Source organism: Panthera leo, chromosome A2 (assembly GCF_018350215.1).
Source record: "Panthera leo isolate Ple1 chromosome A2, P.leo_Ple1_pat1.1, whole genome shotgun sequence".
Classification (NCBI taxonomy): domain Eukaryota; kingdom Metazoa; phylum Chordata; class Mammalia; order Carnivora; family Felidae; genus Panthera; species Panthera leo.
This window is the reverse complement of record NC_056680.1, coordinates 37,411,708-37,429,786: the sequence shown is the minus strand read 5'-3', so window position 1 is coordinate 37,429,786 and position 18,079 is coordinate 37,411,708.

Here is an 18,079-nt window from a genome sequence, read left to right as displayed (position 1 = left end):
AAACCCATATGGAGCCAGGTAATGTCAGTGAGTTGAGGAACTGCAGATTGAAGATGGGAAAGCCAAAAAGGATAGAATTTGTAGGGCAGAGGGCCCAAAATGAGGGAGTTATGCAGAGAAATATTTGAGAAATGTGTATAGGAGTCCATTGAGGCATACCATTTATATGGGTAGGGGGGAAACTCCATGAGGTTAGGCATCACAAACTTTTTGGAAGAGAACAATTAATAGAGCCAAACATTTTCTAGAAATTACATATAGGCTGAGAATTATTTGAATTTCCACCAGGCAAAGTGGTAAAACCTCTGTGAACACATGGACATTCAGGAAAGACTCCAGGAGGGTCACATCTTAGAAGAAGGGCAAATCTAACCCTAGAGTAAATATTACTATAGGTTTAGCAAAAAGGAACTTAAAACCAAAACTTAGAAGAATTACGCTGATCACAATTAATTTAACTGCCACTAGAACAAGTCTAACACACCTAGAGGGATATAAAAATACTCAGACCTCGATAACACTAAATTTACAATGTCCAGCATAAAATAAAAATTACTAGGCATGTGAAGAAGCAGGTGATCCATAACCAGAAGGAAAAATCAGTTGATTAAAACAATCATAAATGACACATATAATGGATTTTACAGTCAAGGGAGTTGAAACAATTAAAATAAAGCTGTTTCATATACTCAAAGATTAAAGGAAAACATAAATGCAATTAGGAAAGAAATAAATTGCAGAGAAATAAAACCAAATGAGATATCTAGAGGTGAAAAATACAAAACCTACAATGAAGAGTTCATTGATGTAATTAGCAGTAGATTAGGCACTGAAGAGAAAAAGCGTAATGAACTTGAAAATGTAGCAATAGAAGCTATAGAAAGCCAAGCACAGAGAAAAAACACTGAACACTAAAACCAAGCCTTATTGACCAACAGGACAAATCAAGCAGTCTTACAGAAGTGTAACTGGAATTACAAAGGAGAGGAGAGAGTTGAGAGACAGAAAAATCTTTGAAGAAATAATAACTAAATATTTTCCAATTTGAAAAAAACTATCCAGTCACAAATCTGAGAATCTCAAATAACCCTGAGCAGGATTAACGCAATGCATGCACAAATCATAAAATCCAGTTATGGGACACAGCGTAAAACTGCAGAGTGAGTGAATGCCTACTTGTTTTGAACCCAGTGGTACATCTTTATGTGTCACGTATCATCTTATTTAGAAATAACTTTTAAGTAATTTTATTTAACAGTAAATAAGGCCCACATAAAATGATCTTCCAGATTCCTCTAAGCCATCCTCCATGACAAACTCCTCTGCATTTCCTAAAAATGCTCTTATTTCATTTTACAGAGGGACTTACTAAGAATGTTTCTACATCTTTTAAAAAGCTTTTATTGAAGTCGCTGTCCATTATGCTGTTGAACAACTTAAATATAAGTAGCTACTTAAATTCCGCTTAAGATTTTTTTCCCTCATCACAGCTTATTTATCAGATGATGAGTCTTAACAATGCATCATTTTCCACTTTGCTTTGGCCCCTAGGAATCTCAGAGGCACATTTTATTCTGAGCCCTAGTACCTATTTTCAGTCTAAAGTTCCTGGTATAAGTACTTACCCATTCCCACTCTTTCCTCATATGGTTCTTTCATCTTTATTTGACAGTTCTATTAAAAGTAGAAATTGCTGAAAGTGAAGAAAGCTCATTCAATATGATTTTATATAAACAGCTTCCATTCATTGAACTCCTCCATGCACTAAGCACCGTGCTGAGGACTTCACATGCACTATTTCATTAATCCTCATAGAGACACTGTCAGTGGTATTATTTCTCTGTAATCCAGATGAAGTAAAATAGGCCTTTGAGAAGTTAGGTACTTCCCAAGGTCGCAGGACTCAAACTTATTTTGACTGATGGACTGATTCAATGGTCATGCTTTCAAAAACTATCTTAGCCAGTCTATGTACATTCTGGGTGCTTGAGTGTAACAATCGCAAAACATTAGGGATGATGGAGCATCAATACCAAGAGAAGAAGATTCAAAACTACATTAACATTCAGAAGGTAGAGAATGAAGCAAGAAAAATACAGTCACAGCCATCAAGGGAAGCTGCATCTGAAATACAGAAAGGTCACAGCTAATGGAGTGAAGTGACTGAGGTTTCAGATCTAGAATATGTGTATTCACGTGCACTTTTTGAAAGGAGAGGTGTTAGAATATGATGAAGGGACAAAGCAACAGAACAGCCAGGAAAAAGGTACACTGTATTGACTCCCTTCACTTAAAAGCAATAGTCATGCTTTTGATTTTAAGAATCTAGGATTGACTCATGTGCATGATTTAAAGCTTTGAACATCCAAGATTTCTGAGTAAATTTCAAACTGTGCAAAGAGGACTAAACTGAAATACAATATTTTTCTGCTCATGGACATCTGATTTTTGTGATTTTGTCCAAAACGAATGGAATTAAACTTTAAATCCAATTCTGAAGTTCTTAAATTCTTACTGTTTGAGTAAGATAATTCCGTAAATTCTGTTTGCCAAAGGGAATTTTTCAAGAGATCTGGAGTCCACAAGTTCTGTAAATGTTATGACCTTTAGAATTGTGTCCACCCAAAGAGATGTTGAGATATTAGTCCCCAATACTTCATAATGTAATATTATTTGGAGACAGAAATAGGCAGACGTAATTAGTTAAGATGAGGTCATGCTGGAATACAGTTGGCACCTAATTCCAATATGGTGTCTTGGTAAGAACATGTGAAGATACAGAGACACGAAGGAGAATGCCATGTGATAACAAGGACAGAGACTGGAGCTATGCATCTGCAATCCAAGGAGCACCAAAGATGACAAACCACTAGAATCTAGAAGAAGCAAGTTTCAGAGGAAGCAGGGCTCTTCCAACACCATTATTTTGGGTTTCCAGCCACCAGAACTGTGATATAGTCAATCTTTTCTGTTTTATGTCACCTAGTTTGTGATACATTTTTAAGGGCAACCACAGGAAACTAGTACGGGAACCCACTGATACAGACCATACACATAGGGCTTTCGGGGTTCAAAGATGATTGGAAAAGAGTAGAAAGGGAATCTAGAGGGAAACATAAAATATATCCAGCAGACAGGGTAATATAGAAAACCCTTCTTAGCTTTAATTTCTGAGACAGATGTGAATAAAGCAGACAAGTCCTGCCATTCAAGAATTTCTGTACTACTTCTCCTTTTTTCATGTTTATTTATTTTGAGAGAAAGAGATAGAGAAAGTGAGAGAGAGGTGGGGAGGAAGGGGCAGAGAGAGGGGGAGAGAGAGAATCCCAAGCAGGCTCTGCACTGTCAGTGCAGAGCCTGACGCAGGGCTTGATCCCATGAACCGTGAGATCATGAACTGAGCCCAAATCAAGAGTCAGATGCTTAACTGACTGAGCCACAGAAGCATCCCTTTACTACTCCTACCACAACCTGGACCTGAGTGCAAGACTTGACTCATTACTTTCAACTGGTAAATGTCAGTTTTCTTCAAAGATAATGCAAAATTCCAGCCCTTACTCTTCCTTTAACGTTGCCAGCCTTGACTACGAATAGAATACATTCTGGCAAATGGCTAGACTTAGGGCTGGAGACCCGGATAAAGAGCCACATGATAAAAGGCCTTGTCTTCCATAAAAGTTTGCATCTTCCATCTTAGGATGGATATAAAATGAGAGCTCCTGGGAGTCATAGGATAATTTTCAGCAGGAAATGACCTAATACCTACATGCTCTTGATCTAGTTTGTTGGCAGTAACTTCAGGATCTTTTGCTATTTTATCTTTTGCAACTTTCTTTAAATCTTGAGTTGTTTCTCAGCTTTACATTTCAATTTTCATTACAAAAGTGACAAGTTCACTGTTAGAATATGCTCAAAAATTTTTTTAAGAAAAAAAAAAAATCAACTACAGCTACCCACTGGCAGCATTTTTATATGCTTCCTTGTAATTTTCCATTTTATTGGATAAATAACATTGTATTTCTAGTTTCCTGTTTTTCTATTGATGACTGTTTAATAACTTTAAAGTGTTCGGTATTTAAAACAGGCTTAAATGCACACTCATATATAAATATTTAACTGAACAGTTTCTTCTTATTTTCTATAAATTTCCAGTAGCTCAGAGTTGGGTTAGAGCATATGAGTATTTTAAAAGATTGTGCCAATCAGTACTCTGCGTCTGCACACAACAGAAATACAAAATTGCTAATTTTAAAATGAGACTCTACTGGCACTTATGACTGGATACTCTAGAGCATGGTCTAGAGTTATGGTTGCATCTAGAGTGTGTGTGTGTATGTGTGTCTATGTTTATATGTGTTGTGTGTGTTCTCAAAGAACTTTCTTTGAAAGTACTTAAGAACTTTTCTTTGAGAATATGTAAGTTCGGTGAATATTTAATATTTAATTTTTTTTTCCATATATGAGTTGCCTTTTTATTTCTTAATGGTGTCTTCCAAAGAGAAGACAGTTTTAATTGTGATAAGTGTGATTTATTCATTGTACTTATAATTCATGCTTTTGGAGTCTTAAGAAATCTTTGCCTGGGTGGCTCAGTCGGTTAAGCGTCCAACTTCGGCTCAGGTCATGATCTCACAGTCCGTGACTTCAAGCCCCGTGTCGAGCTCTGTGCTGATAGCTCAGAGCCTGGAGCCTGTTTCAGATTCTGTGTCTCCCTCTTTCTTTCTCCTCCCCTGCTCATGCTCTGTCTCTCTCTTCTCACAAAATAAATAAATGTTAAAAAAAAAAAAAAAGAAATCTTTGCATACCCTGATGTTCGAGCTGCAAAAGTGTGCCATCTATGATTTATTCTAGACAATGACAGTTTCTGCATTTATAATTATATCTATAACAAATTTGAGGTTAGTTTTTTTGTGTATCATTTGAGATGAAAAGTTGGGATTTATTTAATCTGTCCATATGAATATCCAGATATTGTAGTACCAATTGTTGAAAAGACTCACCATTTCACTCATTGCATTACCCTGGCATCTTTGTCAAAAATCAACCATTTTAGTCAAAAATCAACCATTTAGTAGGCTTCAGTATAAAGGTCTTACACATACATCCTTAAATTTATTTCTCAGTATTTCATGGTTTTTTATGCTATTGTAAGTGACATTTTCTTCAAATTTATTTTTCAATTTCTCTCCTTCCCTCTCCTTTTCTCCCTCCTTTCTTCTTTCCATCTTACAACTCTGCTTGTCTGTGATTATTTTTTTTTCATTGACTTCTGCCACAAATTGATGGTCTTCAAGAGCAAATATGGCCACTGAAAGCCCTAAGCCTATTCCCCTAAAGTTCATCATCCAAAGAGAAGAGGTTATTCCCTGTTAGCTCTATCAATAAATTCCCAAAGAAGTGTCCTCAAAGCGCCCCGATAAAAAGTGGTAAGAATTTGGGAAGAGTTTGCCAAAGAAACCTCTTCTCAATATTGATGGAGGGTGCTGGGAAGACAAAAATCATAGGTAATGAGGTTCTCCACAATAATCATGACATATATTATCAAATTACTTTCTAGAAAAGTTATGCTGGTTTACCCTTTCGTAAACACCTTACAAATATTCTCTTTCCTCTTTCATAATCCATGCCCTATGATGTTTATTTTCACCATGAAATCTCTAAATTTTAGAATACATACCAGCTATTTTCCCCTCCACCGATGTTGCCTTCTTATTTACTTAACCCACAATTTCCCTGGGTTTCACAGAAGGGACAAGGTTTAATCCATTTCCCAAGGAAATGAAAGCATCTGCTAAAATCCCAGTATCCATCTAAAGAAGTTTATTTAAGCTTCTAGTCGTTAACAAAGGGGAAATAGTCTATCGACTTTGAATTGCAATAGCATATTAGGATATTAAACATGTTAGCAGGTCTTAACTTGAAAGCAAATGATTAATGGGGTAATGTTTCACAGTCAGAATAAACTAAAAGACCAATAATGTCATTGGACCCTTTTCATTGCTTCTTCATACTTCTAAAAAAGAAGGGACATATCCCACAAATTTAGGCTTTCCTGTATAACGCATTATTTAATTTATGGGTGGAAGAGGCAGTGACGTAGGTTTTCCAATATCGTATTAATTTCTTTAAAGTCACCTGAGTTCGAATATACAACCCTTAGAAGAACTAACTGAACAATTGGGTCCCAAGATCCAAGAGTTAATATACTTCCCTAAATTATAATTGGAATCATAAGCTTTGAATAGTTACAACTTACAGTCCACATTCCATCTTAAAGAAACCTTAGAAATTAGTTTATACAAGAGAATATCATAGGAAGGGTTGATAAGGAGGCCAAACCATGTCTTTCAAAGAACCAGTACACTTCTGTATGTCCCAGAAAACTTGTAACATAGATACACATTATCTCAATTTGTATAAAGTGGTTTTATTTTTACTAGCAACAATTTATAATATAATTAAGGTTTTAAGGTTTCCATCTTAATTACTAGGACCCATTTTATTTTGTTTTATGTTATTTATTATTTTTTTAATATGAAATTTATTGTCAAATTGGTTTCCATACAGCACCCAGTGCTCCTCCCAACAGATGCTCTCCTCAATACCCATCACACACCCTCCCCACCCCCCACCCCTCCACCCCCCATCAACCCTCAGACTGTTCTCAGTTTTTAAGGCTCTTAAAAACTAGGACCCATTTTAAAGAGTTTCCTTATCATGGAGAAATTAATAGATAAAACCCTTTGACCTGGCTGCTTCCTGACCCATTACTTAGATTACTTAGATCCTGCCCTATTACTGAATTCTCAATACATTATTACTATTTGTACTGAAAATAAATTGGGGGTGGTATTATGACATCTGTAAATTAGCTCCATTTTCATGGAGTCAGAAGAGGGGGTACTTCCTGATTCTAAAGAATGCATTTTTAAAATTTCACTAATTCTCCAGGCAGTAAAGTTTCGTTTTCTTCATAAAATGTCCAGGATCTACAAATTCCATATAACCAAGGTGCTAGCACACTTTCCAAAGTGACAGAGGCTTCCATCAATGGATGCGCATTGTTCCCTAATTCCCAGTGTGAATTCAGAGGGTACAAAAAGAGTTGAGGAATAGGACACTTGGATGGTCACAAATCACAGAAACAGTACGTTCCTGCCCTATCTGCTTGTTATGAACCAAACGTCAAGAACAGCCCACACTCATTTTTGGTCCTTTTATTTGTGTAGTTGTGATGCCTTATAAAATTACAAAATATTTCTCATAGTTTTGTTTTACAAAGAAAAATGACCAGTCATTAATATAATCTATTGTTTTTAACATTTATTTACTTTTGAGATACAAGAGAGACAGAGTGTGAACCGCGAAGGGGCAGAGAGAGAGGAGACAGAATCTGAAGCAGGATCCGGGCTTCGAACAGTCAGCACAGAGCCTGATGCAGGGCTCAAACCCACGAACCGTGACATCATGACCTGAGCTGAAGTCGGATACTTAACTGACTGAGCCATCCAGGCACCCCAATATAATCTATTTTTAATCTTATAGTTTACTAATACTTTAAATTCCTTTTAGTCTTCTTTGTAATGACCTCTATCAAAATGACTTCCATGCCACCAAAGGACCAGAATAATTGAAGATCTCAATGCTCACTATTTTGATTAATTGAACTGTGTACCTTTAACTGGTCCCTCATCTTTCCATGCATGTCTCTCTTCTTCAAGCTAGTTCCCCATTCATTCCAAAAACTATTACTATAGAGGTGCCTGAATGGTCCAGCTGGTTAAGCTTCCGACTTCCGCTCGGGTCATGACCTCATAGTTTGTGCGTTCAAGCCCCACGTCTGGCTCTGTGCTGACAGCTCAGAGCCTGGAGCCTGCTTCGGATTCTGTGTCTCCCTCTCTCTCTGTCCCTTCCCCGCTTGCCTTCTGTCCCTCTCTATCTCTTAAAAGTGAATAAACGTTAAAAAAACTTTTTTAAGTATATTACTATAACACTACAGGAAATAATCTATGTTTTAAGTCTATTACTGGTCGATTGCACAAGAATATTATGAAAACATTAAAGAGAAATGTTAAAGTGGGAAAAAATAGAGACCAGCGCCTATAATAACCTCTAATTTTTTTAAATAAAAATGGAGAATGTTACATATGCATAAATCATGCATAGAAGAATATGGAAAATCAATCAGTTTAACTACTACTAATGACTGGACATCCCCATTGAGGCAGAGCGGATGAGAGATGACAGGACTCCTAATTTCATTTTAGAATCTCAAGATTTTTGATCACTGATTTCAAAGAAGAAAATTGCTTTTCACTTTTTGATTTTTAAGTGCACTACCTCTGCCCCTTCACCGTTGGGGAAAATGGACTTTTATTTATTGTTCCGAAGCCTTCTAAGTGAAAACTAATTTTCCCCAATGTTTGGCGGAAGGAAAGCCCAAAAAAGTCTATTTGTCCTTTTATATCCTGTGTATCTAAAATGGATTATGTTATTTCCATTCATACTCACATCTGTTTATAATAATGTAAAACTTGCATAAACCAAAATAATATTTTAGAATAATTGCACAGATTGCATAAAAATAAGCAATTTTAGAATGTCTGGGATTGAGCGCTTTTTTTCCTTCAGATTCTTTTAAATAGTCATAAAATATGACTTTAATATATCCATTAAATTCAACAGAATTCAAATGAAGAATTTACAGCTGTTAAAATCATGCAATTTGACACTAATGTTTTATCATTACTATTTAGCATATAATTTTTTTTAACCAAAACTAGGTTTTGTTATGTACAATTGCCATGAAAATGTAATATTCTGAAAAGGATATTAAAAATATAAGTATGTCTACTAAACACCTGTTATGTGAATCAGACTCTACAGATTAATCTTATTGCTGCATTGTTAACCTCTTTTTTATTCTCCGGAACTACTTCTATTATACCAATGATCAGAATAGAAATTCTCCTGCATTTTGTTTTGTTTTGTCTTTGGACATGATTTTGGATTTTTAATATATTTAAATATTGTTATCTCCTGGAGCAGAATTTCTTTTTTCTTTTAGGTATATGTTTTGCACAAGTTGCAACCCCTTCTCTAAATGGGTTATAGCATATGCTGGTTGAAGGTTTTATGTTATCTTGCTCTTTTTCATTTATTTTTTTTCTCCTTAGCACTTACAACAATCTGAAATACTCTTCAGTTTACATATTTACCTTCTTTTATGGTATATTTCATGAACTAGGATATTAATTCCATGAAGATTTTTGTTTGTCTTATTTATTATTGTATCCACAGAATCTGTAATAGTTCCTGGTACACAGTAGGTATCCAAAAAAAATTTTTTTTTTGAATAAACAAAAGGCAATACAGGGCCTGTATGACAAAACCAGTTGGAGCCCAATGGCTACCTCTTACAAATGGGGCACGTGTTCTCCAGTTTGCCATGGATGTCACACTCCTATTACCTGGCCCACTTTATTGATTTATGTTCTTTTCCTGGCTTTGCTTAACTTTTGAGACTGTAACTCTTGAATCATACTTCTAACCTATTACTCTCCAACCTATCATAAGTGAACTACTTAACTTAATAATCCGTTTGAAAGATATTATTATAATAGCTTATATTATCAGCCGAGACTTGCCCCCCACTCCCATCACCCATTAAGAAAAGGTCATGTATCGATTCATGAGAGGTTTATGGAACACTGGTATGCCCCACCATACCCCAGCGGTAAGTCACAGCATGGGATATATATATGTTAAGCCTAAGTGATATATTGGGTAAGAGTTCTACCCAGACTATGTATCTCCACTTCATAAATTATTTTAGGTTTGCAAAAACATTGTATTTTGTTCTATTTCACCAAGTAACAGGTTTGGGCACTGGTCAATTACACATGACGCATAGTTTATTGAAGCTTTTCAAACCTATATATGCTAAAGTCAAACGGTATCCTCAAAGCTAGCATAGAGCCAAAAGACTTCATCAAGAACAATGGAGATGTCTTCCTTTAGATCAGCTCCTTCTCACCTATGCAGAATGTGATGTTTTGAAAACACTGATTAAGGAACCAGAACTGGGCACACTGTATCAGTCAGATATTGTCATAATAATATTGCATAACAAACCACCCAAAAATTTCAAGGGCAGATGACAAAGAGAATTTATTTCTGGTGCAAGCAAGATATGCAGTATCTTTTTATTTTTTTTTTATTTTTTAGTGTTTATTTATTTTTCACAGAAAGAATTCGAGTGGGGGTGGGGCAGAGAGAGAGAGAGACAGAGAATCCTAAGCAGGCTCTTCACTATCAGTGCAAAGCCCAACGAGGGACTCAAACGCACTAACCAAGGGATCATGACCTGAGCCAAAGTCAGACGCTCGACCAATTGAGTCACCCAGGTGCCCCAAGATATGCAAGTCAGCTGCAGCTGGGTTCATCTAGGCTGGGTGCAGAAGGGCTCAGGTCAAAGTTACAGAATGGGTTCAGGTCTGCTCCACAGGTCTCTCATCATCCTTGGACCAACAACTATTTAGGCATGATATTCTCAATGCAAAAGGTAGGGGCTCCTATTTGCAAGTACACTGCTCTTATTATAGTCTTCATCTTGGCCAAGTGGTGAGACAACACTAATTTCTCCAAACAGAAGCAGGGATGTATACTCCACCCAACAAAAGCGAGAGCAAGGGCCTGCAGCGAAAATGCTATTTGAGGGAGTGAAAAGTTTTGAGAAATCAATCAATCTAATATATCAACTATTATATAAAAGTAGACAGAGATCTGATGTGTCTATATTCTTAGGCCTCAGTATGCAGAGTCAGATCAAATTAAATGCTGGTGGCGCCCTTAGTAAGGCAAGTAAGACGGTTTGTCTTATTTAGTATTGTACCCACAGAACCGATAACAGTTCCTTGCACACAGTAGGTGTATCAACATTGTATCAACATTGGCTGGGAAGACTGAAGACTGTGGTGAATCACTTCACCCCTGGACATTAAGTTCTAAGAACTCAGGTGGTAGAACTGGCACTCTCCAAAGCCCAGGCCTCTCAAAATCCTGAGACAGCAATAACCACAGAACCTGAGGAATCATTTGGTCTCCAGAGACATGGGCAGAAACCACCTTTTTGCAATTGCTCTAATGGAATCACAATCAACCATGAGGTTGTTGTGGAGTAAGTCTCCCCTGGGTATTACAAGTTTGGCTTAATGAATACAATTCAATAGCACCACAGCATAGTCTCTATGTCTCTCCGGCAAGGTGCTTAAATGGTGATTTCACCAAATATTACTTTTAATCAAACCACATTGGGACAGGTCATTATTTTTTAGTTTATCTTTCTCTAGATTAAACTTTACAGAAGATCACTTTTTCAGCCAAACAGGCTATATAGTTTTGATATAACCTTCTTATTATTTGACAGTCGGCCCATTAAACCTAGCTTCCTCTGCAAAGAACTGCGTGCTGAGGAAGAAATGCATATGTTTATGTCAATAAATCCAAAGGGAACACAGTATTTTCTTGGTCCCAAACTGCACGATGCTTCCAGGACAAATGAAGAATTGCCAGTGGAAACTCTGGATATTGGTATTTGGAGTGTAGTGGGGAAGCTGGAAATTTTTGTGAAATCAAAACATACAGTAATTTAAAATTGCACACATTCACAGAACAAACCTTTGCCAAACTGGCTGCTCAGAGACTATTTTTCCACCCAAATAGTTTAATGGCTTTTAAGTATTAGTTGAAAATATTTACCACCAAGTTGAAGGAATGTCCCAGAATTGATTGAATTTGGTTGGAAAACATCCTGAGCTTTTTTTTCCAAAGATTCATTATGAAGAAAAAACAATGTTTTCTTGTCAACAGCAATAAAACCTGAAATAGGCTGTGACTTCTTTTCAATGACCTGAAAACTGTCACTGACCTCAATAAAATTACAAGGAATGTATACATCATGGACTAAGCAGAATTAATAAATGAGAAAGATTTGGGGCATTAGCTACACAAGATGAGAAGAATTAAGAGACCCAACTGAAGAAGTTGCAAGAAAGTGCTAAAACTTCAAATCGCTCAAAATATGTATTGAACAGAGGAAATTAACCAGCAACAAATTGGAAGGAAAAATCCCTTGGCTTAAAAAACGAAATAGAAGAGGGGACATAAAATTTGCAGAACCTAATCATTCCCTTTGTTTAAAAACAATAATTTAAGAATAAAAGAAAAAAAAAACCCAAAGCCAGAAGTTCTGTCTTGACTTTCAAATGAAATAGTTCAACATTAGCTGGACTAGTATATCTAATTATGTGCTATAACATAAGCCACTTGGTGTACTGTTCTTTTTTTTTTTTTTTTTTTGCCAGAAAAACACTCCAGCCCCCTCAGGAATGTTTTTCATTAGAGTTAGCAAATAAAGGAATTTTAGTTCTTTATTTTATGACCACTGGCATCGGTGGTTACAATTTAAATAACTACCGTATCTTAGCAACTCTAATCTTAACAAAATAAATACAGCAAGGAGCAAACAGGCTCCATGCCACACTAGTGTCTCATCAACATCCAAAAAAGGGAAAGGGGGAAATAAACGGAGGATGACTCTCATCGTGCTGGTACTCTGGGCTTGGCAGCTTTCCTGTGGCCAAAAACATTACATTTCTTTCCATTTTCACAGCAGGGGCACCTGCAGTGATACATTTTTTTTTTAATTCACTTAGACCTACAGGGGCAGGCATGAAAGAGAGAGAGGATAGGGCGATTAATCAAAAAAGAAAGATGTAAAGGGAAAAAGTGAAACCTAATTATTTTCTTCCCCCTTTTCTTTTGGGACATGGTTGTCACAACAATGGTAGCATCTGGTAGTTGTCTCCTACAATGCATCTAAACCAATGCTCATACTTGGGCAACATGATAAGTTCCTTCCCTTAAACACTAAAGGCTGAAGTAGCAACAAATTATGACTAAAATAAGAAAGAAGTCTTTCAATAAATCTTGAGTGAGTGAATGAATGAAACTTGTTCTGTTCTTTCAAACCGGGTAGGAAATATCAAAGACACAAAGCTTTTGAAACCACTTCCTACCTAAAGTGTGGCTGATGTAAATTAAACCCTTGTTCTATTTGGTCTAACCACACACACCAGTCTGAAGTCAACCTGAGGCTATGCATTTTACAGAGAAGATCAGGAACTCTGTGGTTTGATGGGCTTGAAGAGGGACCTCCATACCATGATTTTCTAGCTATGTGAACTTCTAACAGTACATTTAACATTTCTGGTATTCAGTTTCTTCTTTAGCCAAATGGGATAAAACTCCACAGGGGGAAAAAAACATGACTGTGATGTTGTCCACTGGCATAATATATGTAAAACTACCTAGTCCATTTCCTTATAAGTTGATTTATCATCCAAAAAGTTAATTCACTTTCTTTCTCTTGATTTTCTTTCATCTGAGTCATAGAGGTTACCATCAGCAAACATATCACAAATGGCACCCAACTCAGTACAATCCTGTTTTATTTTAGCCAGGTTTATCACCACTCTCCAGAATGTTCAGCTATTGAATGCTTTGATTCATTAACTTTTGAATTTGTTACATCCTACCCATCTCTAATTACAAACTGACACATAGCTTAAGCTTTCATTACCTCTTGCCTGGACTATTGATTGGAAGAGCCTAAACATTGCTCTTCTAACCTAATCTTGTCCCTTCCAATTTGGTGCCAGGATTCCCTTTCTAAATTTGACCATTTTCCTGCTTTAAATTCTCCTTTTTATGACGCTCAAGATCTCCAAGTTCTGAGTTATGCCTCTTTCTCGAGTCCTGTTTTCTGGAATTCTTACTACACTGAACCTTACTCTCCAGTCAAACAAGTTGTCTCCTTTTGATGCTGTTTCCTAAGTCAAAACTCTGGTACACAAAATGGTTTTTGTAACTTTTTTGGCCAGTTGATAAATTCTTTCTGAACCAAATTCAAGCATTATCTCCCTAGTGAAGACACTCCTGCAATTGCATTATAAGGTTGATAACATTCTGTGTCAGATGATGTCTGTATAAGATTCTATGTCTTTAGCACACTTCATTACAATGCACTGCAATCATTTGCTTCCTTGTATATCTTCCCCATTAGGCCATGAGTCAAAGAGTCCTGAGATCATGAGGTATCTGGCTGGCTTAGTCGCTAGAGCATGTGACTCTTGATCTTGGAGTCGTGAGTTTGAGCCCCACATTGGATGTAGAGATTACTTACAAAATAAGTAAAAAGTAAAAATTGAAAAAACAACAACAAAGAGTCCTGAGGTCAGAGATATGGTTTAGAATTCCCATTATCTAGGGGGAAAAGTGCCTGACTATAGAAGATGCTTAATAAATGTTAGTCCATCTCCTCCATCAGTCTTCTCCCCAGACTTTAAGTAATAAAAAGATGGGTTTAACTGGCTTCTTTGGACTTTTAGTTTGATTATCTTAACTTTATTAATGTAATGTCTAAGCTAATCTTAAAAAAAGAGTAAGCTTCCCTGCAACACACACACACACACACACACACACACACACAACAGAAACTTACACTGAAAAAAAAAAAAAAACCTAGAGATTTGATGTTATTTTTGTGCTTGATGAATACCTGTGGTTTCCGCTTTCCCAATAACCATAATCCTATTACGTGTGTTTGTAATCTTGAATTGTCTTTAAGGATCTATCTCACTCTGCTTCTTGTTACCCTTACTGTACACCTCTCTCACTTTATACTGTATTTCTTTAGGAAATATCTATAGCATGTTTACAATAAAAACAAAATCAATAATAATGATGATGGGGATGAAAAGACTTACTGTTTGCTATTAAAGCATCACGAAATTTCAAATTTTAAAAGAGATGTAATGTTATAATTTTAATACAACAGAGTTGCACCTTGGGTCTATGCTTCCAAAGTTAGTTCAGTACCTAAGATAAAAATTCTATATACTTAAAGTCCTCTGAGAAAATTCTTAACTCCTTCCTATAATAGATAATATACATTCCACAATAAAGAATAGATATGAAGTGCACAAGAGTATACTTAAATATCTTAAGTTTAATGTTTCTATAATATACCTTTCCTGGTGGGGTTAAAAACATACCTCACTAATTGTCCCCATCTCCAGGAGAATGGCCATTAACCATCCAGACCTAATCTAGTCCCATCATTGTAAGAAATACTGCCAGAGAAATACTGCCTATAACTCACTGCTGTATCAGTATGACATTTCAGGCTGTGTATGTTGAAGAATATCTCAAAATAGAAATTAAGATGTAGAGAGAAAATTATCATTATGTCTGAAAAGGAGGAAAAGGAGAGAAGGTTAGAAGAAAGGAGAGAAAATAAATTCAATGGTCAGAGAATAAATTTATTGAAGCAGTATGGATTGAGCTCCTACCGTCTGCTTGGGATCATAATTTGTTCTCAGGAAAATAAATTTTAAAGTATTGTTTATCCTTTATGGGCAGTCAAGGAGACAGGCATGCAGCAATTATTATGATATATCCTGAGCCTTATATTGTTCAAACGTATTCTTTCCAGGAACTATACTCACAGCTTTTAGCAAAGCCATGTCTGAATCTAATATTATGAATTACTATTCTGCAAGGAGAAGAGTTTTACAAAATTTTAAGTTGGTGAGTTTAAGAATAACAAAAAGATAAAAGACTATTTTTTTCTCTAAAAACTTTTTTACCCCAATTATAAAACACTTTCTGAAGAGTACACAAAGCCCTGTTTTTATAGTTAGGCTTGCCAGATTAAATAGAGAATGCCTCGCTCAATTTACATTTCATATAAATAAGGCAAATTTTTAAAATATTAAGTATGTACTACATACTGCATGGGACATACTTCTACAAAAACTCATGTATGGTTTACCTGAAATTCAAATTTAACTGAGCATCCTGTAATTTTATTTGTTAAATCTGATAACCCTATATTTAGGGGTGCCCATCCAGTCATCAGGCTCTTTCCTCTCAGTTTACTGTGTGTGGTTTTAACGGAAACAATGGATCCCACGGTGATACAAAGCAGCCTACTTGCCCTTGTGTTTACAACAGCACTGTTTTTCAAGTATGCAGATTCAGACAACTATGTTCCCTGCTTACTTTCCTAAACTGCTTCTGGTTTGTCACACAGGTAACAAAGCGTGACCTTTATCCTTTTCTTCTTCCTGAAGAAAACAAATTTTCTAGAGGGGTAAAAATTTCAAAAATTAAAAATGACTATGAACTACCCCAGAATCCTAAGCCTGTCAATGCTTTGTGCTTTTAAACAGTTGCCATGGTTTACCCCAGGAGCATCTGCATATTTCTGTGGGTTTTTTCACGGTGTGTAGTGAACTTTGATATCTTTGGGGAATAAAAGAAGTCTTTATCTACACATATATATTTAACAATGCAAGTTATTGTTATATAAATGTAGGCTGTTGTCAATTTCAGCTCCCTGCCATATCAGAAGAACAAAGCAGGCAGGAGGAGCAAGGAGATGATCTAATATGCCTACGCTAATAACAAAGCCAGTGTCCTAAATTGGCAATGGCAGCCCTCTTCTGCGGAGATTGTTTTTAACACCAGCAGTAGACATTTAAAAAAAATTGGATGGTGACAGGAAGAGTACATTTTAAATTGTCAACCTTCATGATGTCCTTTTGAAGAATAGCAATTACATAACTCAGGGAGCTTTATTTTGCATTTGAAAAAAATATATATATAAAGCAGTTTGCAGTGTTATGCAAGACTCCATATTCAGAATTCTTTGTGGAAATCAAAGTTACTTTTTCTTTACTATCATCTTTTGTCCTTTCATTACTCAATTGTTAGTTAAGCTTGAAATCAATATTAAGTATTAGTACAAAATTAAAACTGTTTTCCAGTTAATTTATTAACAAATTCACTTGAAGAAGCTGTCAGCCATATGGCATTTCTTAATCATATTTGAGGTCCAGTTTGTAATTTTCTCAGGGTCACCCACCTTTCTTCATCTCTATGGTATTAAATGAGTTTGCTAATAATATTGTAAAATGTTGTGAAAGTTTTAAGTTGCATCCTCTTAAGCCGTGAGAGAAAAATGTGATGCAAAAGTAATTTTATATCACTAAAATGTCATTTGGGTTTTTTTTCTAATTCTCTTCTTCTTTTGAAATAATTTTAGCAAAAAATAAACTCTTAGAAAAATACAGACTTAATACCAAGAGAAACGTATTGCAAGTACCCTAAATAGTTAATGTATTTTCTAAATGAATGATTTAAAATAGCTATTAAAGGAGAGGAAATGAGCTTAGGTTTCTAGTAATGACTTCTCCTCTTCAAAATGAAATCTGTAAATCCCTGATTGCAATTCCAAATCCCCAAAGGACCAACAGTTCTGGGACCAGGGCTCACTGGCTTTATGTCTAATAGCACCAGATAAGTAGCATGATTTTTATATATGTAATTTGGGAGAATATTCAGAATTTATAGACCTGGAGACAATTTATGAATGAATTTCCTTTTTAAAGTACATTATTCTAAAAATCAACTTTTCCACCCAAATGGTAAGCAGAGCACATAGGAATGTGAGAGGCATGGATATATACGTACAGAGACATATGTATATGTATTTATATATGCATGCACACACATGCACAAAATATAAGTAGCATCTTATTCATAAGAGCATAATGATTCAGGCTGTGATTGTTAATAAAAATGCATTTCTAACCATCAACTTTGAGTCTATTATTCTAAGTTAATTGCATTTGCCCTAAAGAGACTTACAGCTGGCTGCCAGCCTGTTTGTGTCAGTTCCATTTTATCCATCAGTCAATCTTGTCTTGTTATATCCCATATATTGATCAAATAGATTTGTTAGCATACCTCCACCGCTTTCACAGCATTTAAAAAAATAAAGAATAATCTCAGTACGATTATCAGATGAGTGTGACTACTTCGTTTGCGTGTTATCTTCATCGCAATTTCAGTGGCAAATAGATGCCCTTTGGAGAGGCCCATAAGACTCTCATTAAAGTACAACAGAGGCAACACTCTAGGAGGCACTGAGAAAAACTGAAACGAGAGTTAA